Genomic DNA, 13,645 nt, shown 5'->3' on the forward strand with positions numbered 1-13,645 from the left:
GCTGTGTAGGGTTTCGAGCGATCCGTCAACTCCAGTTGCCAGAAAGAGCTATTGAGATCAATGCGTCCAAAGTATTCTGCTCCATGGAATCTTTGCAGAATCTCTTGTATATCCATTGGTCTTGTTTGTAACACTTTAGTGTGCTTGTTCAGAGATCTAAAGTCTACACATAATCTCAGAGTCTTATCACTCTTCGGTACCACTAGGAGTGGATTCAGATGACATGATTTCGAAGGTCGGATTATGTCCCATTCGAGCATCTGCTGCAGTTGCTTTCGCACTTCTTCTCTGTGCGCTAAGGCTACCGGATAAATTTTGGACACAATGGCTTCCTTGGTTTCAATTTCAATGTCATGCTTATACACCTTGCAGCGTCCTGGCCGATCCGAGAAAAGAGCACTATATTTACGAAGAGTTCGTCGGAGTTGAAGCTCCTCCTGGTGCGAGGGCAATGAGGCAGCTCGCACTTTCTCATCTATTTCGTGCAGGATGTCTTCCTTAGTTATACCTGCAATTTGGAGATTGACTCGATTAGTGCAAAGTTCTTCAACTTCCATGGGAGGTAGGAACTTGCTAACGACTTTGGTGTGCTTTGCATCCGATCGCAGCTCGGAGCGATTAAAATCGAGCTCGGCGCGTAGGCGGTGCAAGAAGTCCACACCAAGAAGAAGTGGAGCATTGAGTCGCTTTACGACAATTACCTCTAGTACAATTTCCACTCCTGAGAGCTCTATTGGGAGTATTGCTCGACCAATGGCTCGGGACTGACATTTTCCTGTGAAGTCAATGAGTCGAATCTCCGGTGCTGGTCGCAGAGTTGCGTTTCGTACATCTGATGATATTTCTTTCCACGTTTTCTCTGTGGCCAGCAAAGCTTCACTGCCGGTGTCCAGAATCGCTTCGAAGGTGCGTTGATTTATAACAACCGCAATTCGAGGTGTAAGGTATCTCTGAGGTTCTTCATCTTCTTCCTCATTATCATGTTCATCAAAGGAAAGCCATGTTGCAGCAATAAATAGATTGAGCTCAGTAGGTTGAGGAGGTCCAGAGATCTCTTCAACTTTCCTTACCGCTCCTTCTTTGATGCTCGTATCTTGCTCATTTACCTTCTGGCATTCGCTGATTTCATCTTGCGCATGGACTGATCTATTTGTGGGCTCTTCTCCAGCAAGCAAGTGTTAACCGTCAACCCGAACCCCATACTGTTGGCGGTCAGCTATTAGTTTTCGAATTCAGTACCGTTGGAGGTGCTGGTGGCATTGGTACTCGTCTGGGTAGCGCTGATGTTTAGACCTCGTCTCCTAGACCCTCGGCGTTGCTGCCTGGTCTGGTCCTGTCCATTGTTCTGCTCTGTAGTCATACTGGCCACCTGTCGGACTTGCCTAGTCTGGGTGCCATGCCGGCCACCTCTATTTCTGTGATTTCTGCCGAATCTTCTATTGTTCTGCCTTCTCGGATTTGGTACACCTCTGCTCTCCTCTCTACGACTGTCATCTTCACTTCCTGAGGATGGTCTTCTACCGCTGGGACAGCCATCCTGTCGTTCGTAAGGATGGTCGCGATGTCGCGCCCTGCGTTGGTCTTGGTATTCCCTGTTGTTACCATATCTGCCTTGGACTTGCTGCACTCTCCTAGGGCCCTGAGCGTTTCCTCCCCGATTGTTTCTATGAGCATTCCTGTCCCGTTGCTGGTTCTCTATACGGTCTAGCTCCTCACTGTCCCACAGGATCATGGAGAGCTGTTCAGTGTCTTGTAGATGGACTCCTATCAGTTGCCGCTGGACCCGTAGTGGCAACATGTTTTTGACGTTGGAGAGCACTTCGGTCTCCGACATCGTCGGACTCAATTCTCGGAATGCTTTTACTTGCTCCCAGAAAAACTCTCGGAGCGATTTTCGGGAGTCAGCTCTATACCTCGTATTTCTGAGGCGCGTGAGTTTACGTTGAATAATCGCCTCACCTTGAAAATTTCTTAGGAATGAGCAGCGAAAGTCCTCAAAGGTTTTGAATTGACTTATATGGTTATCTATCCACATCTTCGCTGCACCTTTGAGAATCCGCGGCAGGATGTGTAAAAGTTCCCCCTGCCCTATTCCGTACAATCGGCAATCGTCTAACAGACGATCCAGAAACGTAGAGGGCAAGCCTATATCCGTGTCAGGATCGAACGATGGAAGTTCATCGATCTTTGGAGCACGTAAGAAACTTCGGCAGGTGTTGTGCGTGGCTGCGGAGCGAGTGGACTCCTGGTTCACCTGCCCTAAATCTTCCAGGAACGGATTCGATGGAGGAGGCGTCGGTGTTTTTCTGGGAGGTTCCTGGGCAGGTGGAGTATACGGAGGGACGGATCTCACAGTCTCCTCGACTCTTCTCTCGACAAGTTCGGTGAGCTGGGTGGTCAGTGAAGTGGTCAGCTGATCTACTTGGTGCTGAATGGCCTCCGCTCGCTCCCGATCTTCATTTTGCATTTGCCTCAATTCGCCGAGCTTGGTTGTCTGTGTGATAAGCCTTTCAGCGATTTCCTCCTGTCGCATGGTAAGGGATTGTTCCAAGTTTTCTATCCTGCCTTGCAGTTCTACTTTGTCTGCCGTTGCCTGTGTTTCCAGTTCAGCGCGCTCTCGTCTGATCTCTTGCCTTAGCTCCTCTTGGCAATTTTCAACCTGTTGGATGCGGCTTAGCTGATCGTTCATACCCTGAACGAGTCTCTCTTCGGTCCGAACAGCCTGCTCACTGAGGCGTTCTTCTACTTCTTTTAGCTGTCTCTGTTGGCTCTCTGTGTGTTCAATGAGCCGCTCAGTTAATGTGTACATAAGACGCTCTTCTAACAGGTATTTTTGCTCATCAAGCTTTTTCTTGAGTTCTTCCTCCAGCTGTCTAGCCTGTTGTTGCTGTTCCTCCTTTATCTCTTGTTTCTGCTCTTCTATCTTTATTGACAAATTTTCCTCTAGCTTCTTAGCTTGCTCCTGTATTTCCTCTAGCTTCTTAGCTTGCTCCTGTATTTCCTTTCTAAACTTTCCTTGTTCTTCTGAATTCTTTTGCATCTGTTTCATTAGAACTTGTGCCCATGCTGGTGCGTCTGCAAGTGTTCCTGTATTCTTAATATTGTCTGTGGGATCCATCTCTTGCTCGTGTCCATCTGCAAGACGAGTTGAACTTTCTTCGTCGGACGACATCATGCTTCTAGGTCTCTGTCGTAAGGTGGATGGACGCAACTGGGGTATCTGAAAATAGACTTATAAAGCTAACGTATCAATCGACGAGAACTAAGTAGCAGACACTCACAATAAAACGCATACACATGCAGTTTTAAAAATATTATTTTTTATAGAATAAAAGCAAACAATCTTGTAAAAAAAATTATCACTCCGTAGTATAACTAACACACTTATACTTCTTCTTATCCATAAAAGAAGTGGTACTTTGCTAAGGATCACCCATTGGTGACAACATAACTCACACATCACAGCGCTCCATAATTATTACTAATTACAATTAAAAGTGAAATTAACACATATACTAAATTTTAATAATAAAGTAAATATAACATACTTAGCTTACACAATATACTAGCACTCTTAATACTACGTTCTTTAACATACTAAGAACACAAATGAATATATGAATACATGAAACACATGATAGAGATTTATATACTGTATACACACATATAAGTTAAATTTAAAGAAATAATGTGAATCAGTATCTCACCCTGCAATTTTAATTTGCTTACCTTTCTTTTTCTTCTTCTTCTTAATTATATATCTATTTTCTTTAAAAAAACAAACCAATCCAATGCACTATGTCATCTTCTTTGCCAGCAAAACAAACAAATGGATGAATATAAACTTCTTTCTTTATAACTCTCCTGGAAAAGAATGTAAAGTGGAAAGGGTAAACGACCGTAAGTCGTTCTCTATTCTGTTGTTCGATTCCTTTAGCCCTCTTTTTTTTTAAGAAATTCGGATCTCTATCTATTCTATTTCATTTCATTCCATATTAAACAACAAATTAATAAACTGATTTCTTCCTTTTTTAAAAAAACGTACTAAATTACCTTTCTCCTTATTTCAATATAGTAACCATGGTGAAAGAATTCAAGTTTTCGGTTTTTTTTTAAAGAATCTTCATCGTTGCCGGAATATATTTTGTCAATACTTATTTAGTTATATCCTCTCGAAATATTTATTCCATTGTAAGCTTTATAGCTTCATTCTTTCCATACTACAATGGACGTCATTCTTCTTTCGTCCCTCCTGAAAGAGAAAGTGAATTGGAGAGGGGGACAGAACGTGTGTCGTTCTATATAGATTGGGTCGCTCTTCTTCTTCCCTCTTTTTATACCCCATTTTAAAAAAAGATTTTCGATTAACACCAACAGTGACGGATATAGAACCACGATTTCTATTAACTTATTAGTTAATTTTTCGGAGCTAATAAACTACGTTTCGGTCCCTGTTCGGGCGCCAAATTTTGTAAAAAGAGACTATTATAGGGGAATCAAATTTATGATGGGATAAATTTGTTTTCGATTCCTGAGAATGGATGCGTTAATTATCATACCGATATGCATGTAGCTCATGGAGAGCTGAAGTTAATGCCACGGGGCTCGAACTCCAGGTCTCCAAGTTTAAAATTGATTATGGTTCACCGAAAGATAAAAGAGAGAGTAAAAGTGATACTATTAACTAATATTTACTCTACTTTTTCCCCAAAACGGTGTAACCAGGGCGCTAGGAAAAAGTAGGCGCGTAGTTATTACGAAAGTTTAGGTATAGAAATCGCCGGTTAATTTCGCAGAATATCCACATGCTGCAAAGCTGAAAGAAACATAACATACTAGTTTGGTACTCAAGAGACGGGCTGTGCTGACTATCCCACATGCAGCAAGTGAATAATAATAATAATAATAATAATAATAATAATAATAATAATAATAATAATAATAATAACGATTGCTGAGTGAATAAAATTTAGAAAAAAAAGAAATTAAATGAAGAATAATAATTTAGATTGTTAAGCCTGAAAACGGTCAGCTCAGCTTGTCTCTCACTATGTTAGTGCAACAATTACAAAAATGATCTATCAAAGTTTGGAGAGGGTAGAAAGTTAAAAGGGCAATGCATCAAATGACAACAGTTACATGAAATTTAGGTAACAGTGATAAAATTTATTTTTTTAAGAGTATAAAAATGAATTAAAAGAATCATAATTAGTTAACAAAATAACAATGACATGGATTTCTAAAAAAAATAATAATAGATTTAAAAAAAAGGATTAAAGAAATGTTCTCAATTCCTTCAAATAAGGATATTTCAGTAACCAGATTCTTCTATACTGATGCTAAATTGGGTACTATTCACGAAATCTGAAGGATTTCGGTCTCCTGTTTATCGTTTTACTATTTTTGTTATTCTCTTCATAACATACTACAAAATCGGAGCACTTCTAGAACAAAATTATTTTGACACTTTAGAACAGTTACATAGAAAAATTGAAATGAATTCTCTGTTTTTATGATTTGTTAACTTAACACAATAGCAAAATAATCGTTTTAGCGAATATAAAAGTACTCATGAAACACATATTATATTTATCAAGGAGAACCATGAAAAGAAATTGATGAAAGTAGAAAGGGGTGAATTAACGAGAGATAATTATGTAATTTTGAATTTAGAAAAATAAATAGGTTTTGACTTGCTAGCAAGATTAGAACAATCAGAAAAAAATATAGAAAGGAAGATAGGACAGACGTGCACTTCTGAAACCTTATTGTTTATGCATTGGTTTACATAATAATCATATAAGCAAATTTATACACATATTCAGCATTAAAAAAAATAAATCACCTGAAGTCAAGACATTTAATGATATCAATTATTTCTATAACAATAATAATATACGGTATTTTCATACACATTTACATATACACAGAATATATATATATATTTAAACAAATATTCATGGTGGTAATTAAGGAGGTTAAACGAGTATTTGGCCAAGTACTCCAGGGAATGTCGACATTTGAATTTGTAGATACGTTTCTTGTAAATATTTCTTAGTAACGATAATTAGGCTGGGGAATATCTGTCTTTCTAAATATTTCTTTTGCGGGGATACGCCTAAGCCTAATATTCCTCATCTAAACTAATCTAATTTGAGTCACGTTAATTCATAGTTTGATGCCGCAATATATATACGTATATTTATTTCATTTTTCTTATTTACTCTCCATCACTCGGTCTATATGAACTACGTACGGTTGGACATAACTTCTGACTACATGTTCTTGTCATTAAACACTACTCGTATTCATAGTTTATATGACCTGGCTATATATTGTTGACACATTTCTCATATTTTAGGAACAGTAAGCTTACAATCATATACTTTAAAAAAAAGAACTTTTCTCTTTGCAAATAATGCCTATTCAATGATTTAAATTGATATCTCTACAACACTGCATTACCAGTATTAAACGAATACCAGTATAATTGATAAATTTATGTTACAACAACAACAACAAAAAAATGTTGTAAATGCTGAACTGAGATCTGAAACCCTTGTTGTTTGTTAACTTTTTTTTTTACACTAAGATATAATTCCATTTCTAAATATATTACATAACGTTAATTAATCATAGCAGAAATTCCAATTATATTTTGCATGGTCATGATAATAAAATAAAAATAATGTAGAAAACTCATCCTGGCTATTGTATGTAAATTAAAAAAAAATATAAAGTTTATAAATCGTTCCTTCCGTCCAACGACAGAAAATTGGAATATTGATAATTATTCCGATCTGATGCTACACAGAGTTTATAGATGAGAGGATGGGATCGGCCAAAGTACTCCGGCTTTGAATCGTAACAAGGGAGAAAAATGTTTAAAACTTCTCCTACCTTTTCGCCGTTGCCTTGCATCTTTGGATCGTCCACTATAAATGTAATTGGATCGTCCACCTCAGTGCTGCGAAGCCACCACACTACACTGCACGCGATGTAGCTCCTGCTATACACTACACCGTGAATCATGGAAGTCCTTCCTTCATAACCCAACGGCTGCATTTCTGGCAGATGAGTCTTTTCTGATCCTCAAGCTACCTCCTCTCGAAATGAGGATTCTTGGAAGGTTTTCCCCAATACTGGTATCTCCTACTGGTCATCTAGTCTTGCTTTCTTTTCTTTTCTTTTTTATCTTGAATTTTATCCTCACTATGGGAGCGGGAATGTAACTTTACCGCTTAGTACGTCGTTTAACCAAATAAAAAAATGTTTTAAAAAAAATTGCGAACGATATATATATATATATAGTTTTATGTACGTAAGTAAATCTAGATTTTATACATATAAATGGTTCTGGAGCGAGTAACTGTCATTTATTTTGTCACGCGGGTTATCCTAGCAAAGCACCACTATTATGCACTTAGCCACACATTCTGATTATTTCTCTTTATACACACACAAAAAAAAATATGTGAACGGAATGTAGGAATCTTGAGTTGTGTAGGTCTTTGCACCACTAAGATCTTGCACCAAAACTTCCCTGAGTGTTTTTCAACTAACTCCCAACAAAAATCTGTTTTTTCTTCTTTGAAAATTTAAAAATTAGAAACTCCCTGTGTTAGTGGCTGGTTTATTTTAAAAGAAAATCCGTTGTGAAGGATGGCGTAGTAGAGTAGATGACCATTGTCCAGTTTTCTGCTTTCTTTAAAAAAAAAAAAGTTTTTCAACTTGGGTGGTGTGCTTCCTTCAGCCAGAGTAGGGGGGAACCTTACTGACACTTCTTCGGTGAAAGTGGGTGATCGATGGAAGGCAAACGGTTCTCGGAGGTTAGAAAAAGGAATGTTTACTTTAAAAAAAAGAAACTTTGACTGCCAAAAATAAGTATTGTAATATAAAATAATTTTGAACGTTATATATTAAAAATAAATAAGAATAATTGCTCATGGGAGCGAATGTTACAAACTTATTCCACAATATTTTAATGGGTGGGGGAATCATGGGCATTTGCGCGCACCATTACCCCATACGTGCCGTCGAAATAAACTTGATTCGCAACAATGGGATATTGAGCGACAGGGCAACCTCATTATAGTATGTTCTACAGGAAGGAACTTCCTTTCGCACTATACCTACTTTAATGTCATAATTTGCAAAATGCAGGCTTACCTTCTTATTTTTCAGAGCTCGTAAATAACAAATGTAGGAATTTTCTTCCGTCGCGTCTAGCTCACTCATCAACACTGAACGCACTGGGTCGTGTCTGCAGTATTTCGCCTGGAAGCACCTAGGAACCAACACCTTACTGGAGTCGCTATTGATATTCCAAATATGAGAAATTGTGGTGCGCACGATTACCCGCCCCGCACGATTCCCTCACTTTGCCCTACATGGCCAAGAGTTTCCATAGCGGATTCGATATTGTTAGAAAAAAATATGTCACCTTCCTTCGAGAAATGTTCAGAAAGACAGCACGGCGGTCACGAAAAATACTAAATAAAAATGCTTAGACAAATTTAAATCACAAACAAGATCGTTGAGATCACCTTGTGTCAAAATGTGTGGGGTATTTTATTCACAGGGCAATTCAAATGTTGGGTCGGCATGAGTGGATCCCCTCTTCTGAAACTTCTTCATGCTCGTTATAAGATTCATCGCCACTCACTATCACACTTTCTGGGGGCACTGGTACCGGCAATTCCTCACCGTGGCATACAGGTCTCATAGCAGATGGTAAATTCGGGTAGACCCTTATTGCTCTCTCTTCTTTGTTTCTGTAATGCAATCCGTTGGTTCTCGCCAAATCATGTAAACGGCATATGTCGTGAATCTTTTGCCTAGCCTGTCAGGAATCTAACACATGTTAAGAAGCATATATGGGGGTGGGGACGTTTCTTGTCTTGGACGCCAACCTTACAGCCGAAATAAAGTTCATAGCACTTGTCTACGAGCGGAGTCAATTGTCGTTTTTGTGACTTGATACTCACCTCTCCACAGATATAACAAAAAGAATATGCACTATTGACAGAGGTACGAGGCATTTTCTTCTCCTGAATGACCACAACACTGAAATTTCACTAACCTATTAACAACATGCAACATGTAGAACAACATGCAACCACTTCCCACGCTATCAGAACACACAATGCTACGATACAGGTGGCAAGAACCACAACGCAATTCTATGTGATTGAATACGACTCTTCGGCAATGTTGCCAAACGTCACTCATTTCCTGGAGTATGTTCCTTGACCTCAGGGTCATGCATCGGAATTCCCTGCACTTTTCTTGATTTTATCTCACTTTCTCTCAACTTTGTTTTAATCAATAAATCTGCAAATTCAGCCATGGCAGAATCAACCATATGCACTTTTTTTTTTTACCGATTTTCAAGGATTTCAATAAGGAGGGGGTAGCATGTCACAAGAAAACTTAGCCCAATAGTCAAAAACTGATTTCATTTTCGAATTTAGGACCCTCGACTTAGCTTAGAACACTTTTCAGATTCCTTGTTGACCATATTTTGTAAACAACCCTTGGGCCTTCATGTCCTGTCCTGGAAGGGGACCAGAAACAGGCCCGCAATCAGCCACAGAAGTTTGGGGGGGCATGAATATGTTAGGGGGCATGTCATTAAACATTTTCTTATTAATAGTTAAATTATATTTTTTGTATTAACAATAGCATTTTGTGTTAGTATAAGATGGAGGGGCCACGGAAAGTTTAGGGGGGCCGACCCCCCTCTGGTTGCGGGCCTGACCAAAAATAAATGTAAATTTCATGTTAAATTAATGAAAATAATCGATTACGAAGAAAAACGGCGGATGGTCCTTTATGTAAATTTATTCTATACAATAACCGCCTGCAAGCATGTAAGATTTACGAGTAAATAGTTAGTTACAACAACCAAAGCCGTTTGAGCCAATATAATGTGAAAATTAGTTATATAAGTGAAATTACCAGAGACTCATTTCAGACAATATACGAGTCTAGAAAATAATTTCTTCTAGTGTTAATATGTTATGAAACACAAACAGTAAAAGAACAATAAAGGTCTTCATTTACTATTAACACTATCATTCTTACCTCTAATTTGTTAAGAGATTTAGAAAGGATCGTATGATGTATCAAAGATTCCGTCAAACTATAGACTGAACACGTTCGACGCTGAATTGTATCCGATTTTGAAATTGTCTTCAACATTTTGTTGCAACATGCTATACATTATTACTTCAAAGAATAAAAGCGGAAATCACTGTGGAGTAGCATTAATATCATCGGTATTACCTTCGGATGAAAACAAGAATTATAGGAATGATGAAAAAAATGGATCAAAAGATTCGGATCTTGGCCAAGAATTAGTTCTTGAATTACGTGTCACAAAATATTTGAACGATTCCTAAATCAAGTTTTCGTATTTTCTACGGAATAAGCACACCTTACTCAGTTAACTAATAGTTTGGGTTTGGCTACACTGCATTTAGTTCTCCAGATATAAGGCGTATAAGAACATTTTTGATTGAAATATATTGGATATTGGAACAAGGGCCGCAACATTTTTGAACGAACTGTAAATCAAGTTTTCGTATTTTCTAGGGAATAAGCACATCATACTGAGTTAAATAATAGTTTGGGTTTGGCAATACTGTATGTAGTTCTCCAGATATAAGGCGTACAAGAAATGTTTTGATTGAAATATATTGAATCATTTGATCCAATAATTTAAATTCTGAATTTCATTTATCATTCCCATTGACATAGAATTATCAGAATGACGGCTGTGATAGAAAAATGAAGCAAATCGGAAGCATATTGGTATGCTCAGTGTATGAGAAGTATTATCAACATTTTAACACAGTGCTAAATACATTTAAAGAGAATTCATGATGTGGTAGAATCATTTGCGTGCAGATTTAAATAGATCGTGAAATAATAATAATAATAATAATAATAATAATAATAATAATATAATAATAATAATAATAATAATAATAATAATAATAATAATAATAATAATAATAATAATAAACTTTACTTCTATGGTTAAGATAATTGTCTAAGACATTTTGCACTGTTATTTTCCTGGCGTATGTTAAAATAATTTTAACTTTATTCAGGTTGATAATATGAGTGCAAACTGACATCAAAACTTATTCATGCAGAAAAAACTCACCAATGTGTACTACGGCAGAGTAGAGCAAGACGAAGTAGAGTAAGATAGGATAGATTAGAGTAAAATAAAATAGAATATGGTAGGGTACAGTAAGGTAAGATAAGGTAGAGTAGAGTTGTTGTGAACGAGAAATTTAAATACGAAATTTCATATCGCCAATGTATCTCTATATTCAAGAGATTTTGAGACATGATCTTCTTATTATAAGAATTGCAACTTTCTTCCTCTCTTCTCACCTAAATATCAAATTTCATGTCTCTAACCTTAAAGAATTTCGAGGTATGACCATCTTATTACAACAATTGTAACCCCAACTTTTTTCAACCCACTTATTTTCTTCCCTTCTACAGGTAATATCTAAAAACGCTTGAACATGTATCTAACTATTTTAAATCGATTGGCCATATATCACATTTCATGTCCTTGCCCTTCAGAGATTCGAAGGTATGAAATTTCACTATAAAAATTGTCACCTTCATTCTCCCTTCACATTGGTTGCCATGTGTATCAAATTGATACACAAGATGACTTCTTAGGCAGGACATGTGCATAAAATTGATATACATATTGCAGACAGTGTGTATACCTGAAAAAGATCTCGGCCTTTTACAGTCCGCAGCAAAATAATCTGCAACATGAACATTTAAGTTTATTGTGAAACTTACTACGCCTAACAGGGCCCACACACGGTCCACGGTTTGTGCAAACATCGTGTTTGCGCAAACACTCGGCCATACACGATACAACTGTTTGCACAAACTTCAGTTCAATTTTGAGTTTAATCGCGTAAGCATGTCCACTGAAGCAGCTTGTTTAGCAATAGTAATTGCTTGTGCTTTGGAAGCACATTTCCTTTGGTACATGCAGCAAATAAACGCAGTGTGTGTGTGTGTGTGTGTGTGTGTGTGTGTCGGGAGGGAATGTGGGGATGTTCACTTTCTTTTACGCAAAGACGGCGCTACAGGACGATCAATATCCTATAGTCAGCGAATTGTTTACTGGTACGTTGAAACTTCGGTTTATAATTTTATTATTCTAAAAAGCACAGCCTAACTGGGCTCTACTCAAATAGCTTAGACGAACAAAACTTATTTCAGTTTTAGTACTTCATTGTTTCTGTGAACAATATTACATGTAGTTAAACAGTTTTATATGTTTATGTTTGTGAGAGAGAAGTAATTCCGATCATGTAATATGCAAATACATACTGTACTGTATAATTATTTTATTCTCTAATTTCTAATATACGTTAATGTATAGTATATAAATAACACCTACCCTCAGTGGCGCAACTTCAAAATCAGGCCCCCCACACAAACACAGATACAGAAAAATCTTGCCAGGACTTATTAGGACCTATAAAACAATTTAAGCATTTCATGTTTCTTTCCAGCACAGACATTCAAAGTCAGGCAATGAATGACACCATGTAAACACGAGTAACTACATGTAATAATCAGAATATTATCGCTACTTTGAATTAGGACTATTTACTAATTGTTTAAAACTGAATATAATATATATGAATGGAGTTTTCATGATTGTTACACTGTTATAATTCAACGAGGATATGTATGTGTACACGGCTGATTGACAGTGACAGTTCTGGAAAAATATTATGTTGCTTATTTTCCTAATGATCTTTTGATTACCAGTTACATACGCATATATTGTTGTGAAATCTAATTAGTATTCAAATAAATTTTGTAATATATTAAATTTACCTCAGACTTGTAGCCAAACGGATTGTAACTGTTCCGAAACTAGTTCTAAACTTACTCAGAAAAATAAAGATATCTCTTTCCCCAACTTTGATCAAATCAGGAATGACAAAATCAGGTGTTATACCCGCTCAAAACCAATAATCTTAGGGTAAAATAGTGCGTATAGTTTTCAACGGGAGTAACAAAAATTATTTTTCTTGATTGCGATTTCATGTCTGACTAAAATAAAACACATATAATCAGGGCCTTCTTACGTCTTGGGCCTCCCTGCCGTTGCAGAGGCAGTAGCTCCGCCACTGCCTACCCTACAGTTATTTTTTTTCTGTTCGTAAGATTGCTCTAATTTAGACTTTAGTCTGGCAATGTCAGCTTATGACCTTTGTCTGATCACGTTTTTCACCCTGGCAGATGTTATTGGGTACTAGAGTAGACGAAATTTGTCGCTTGGTGTTGGTGAGCTCATTGCTTGATGAAATGACAAAGCGACTGTTTGTAACAAGCTGCTTGCAAAATGGGTCTGCAGTCATTCAGTCAAAGATTTTTTTATCTTATCAACTAGAACACAAAACCTTTTGTACGAATGCAACAAAACTCCGCGTGCTGTTATGCTCAGTGGAGGGATGATCGGTGGCGTTGGGCGCTTGAAAATGCCTGTTACGTGATGTCATGCAGATGACGTCACTAGCAGAAAACCTTGTATGTGGAATTATCAATCATGTCATTGCTGGAACTCCCGCGCTTCGGTGTT

Source organism: Thermobia domestica, chromosome 3, assembly GCF_964235325.1.
Source record: "Thermobia domestica chromosome 3, izTheDome1.hap1.1, whole genome shotgun sequence".
Classification (NCBI taxonomy): Eukaryota; Metazoa; Arthropoda; class Insecta; order Zygentoma; family Lepismatidae; genus Thermobia; species Thermobia domestica.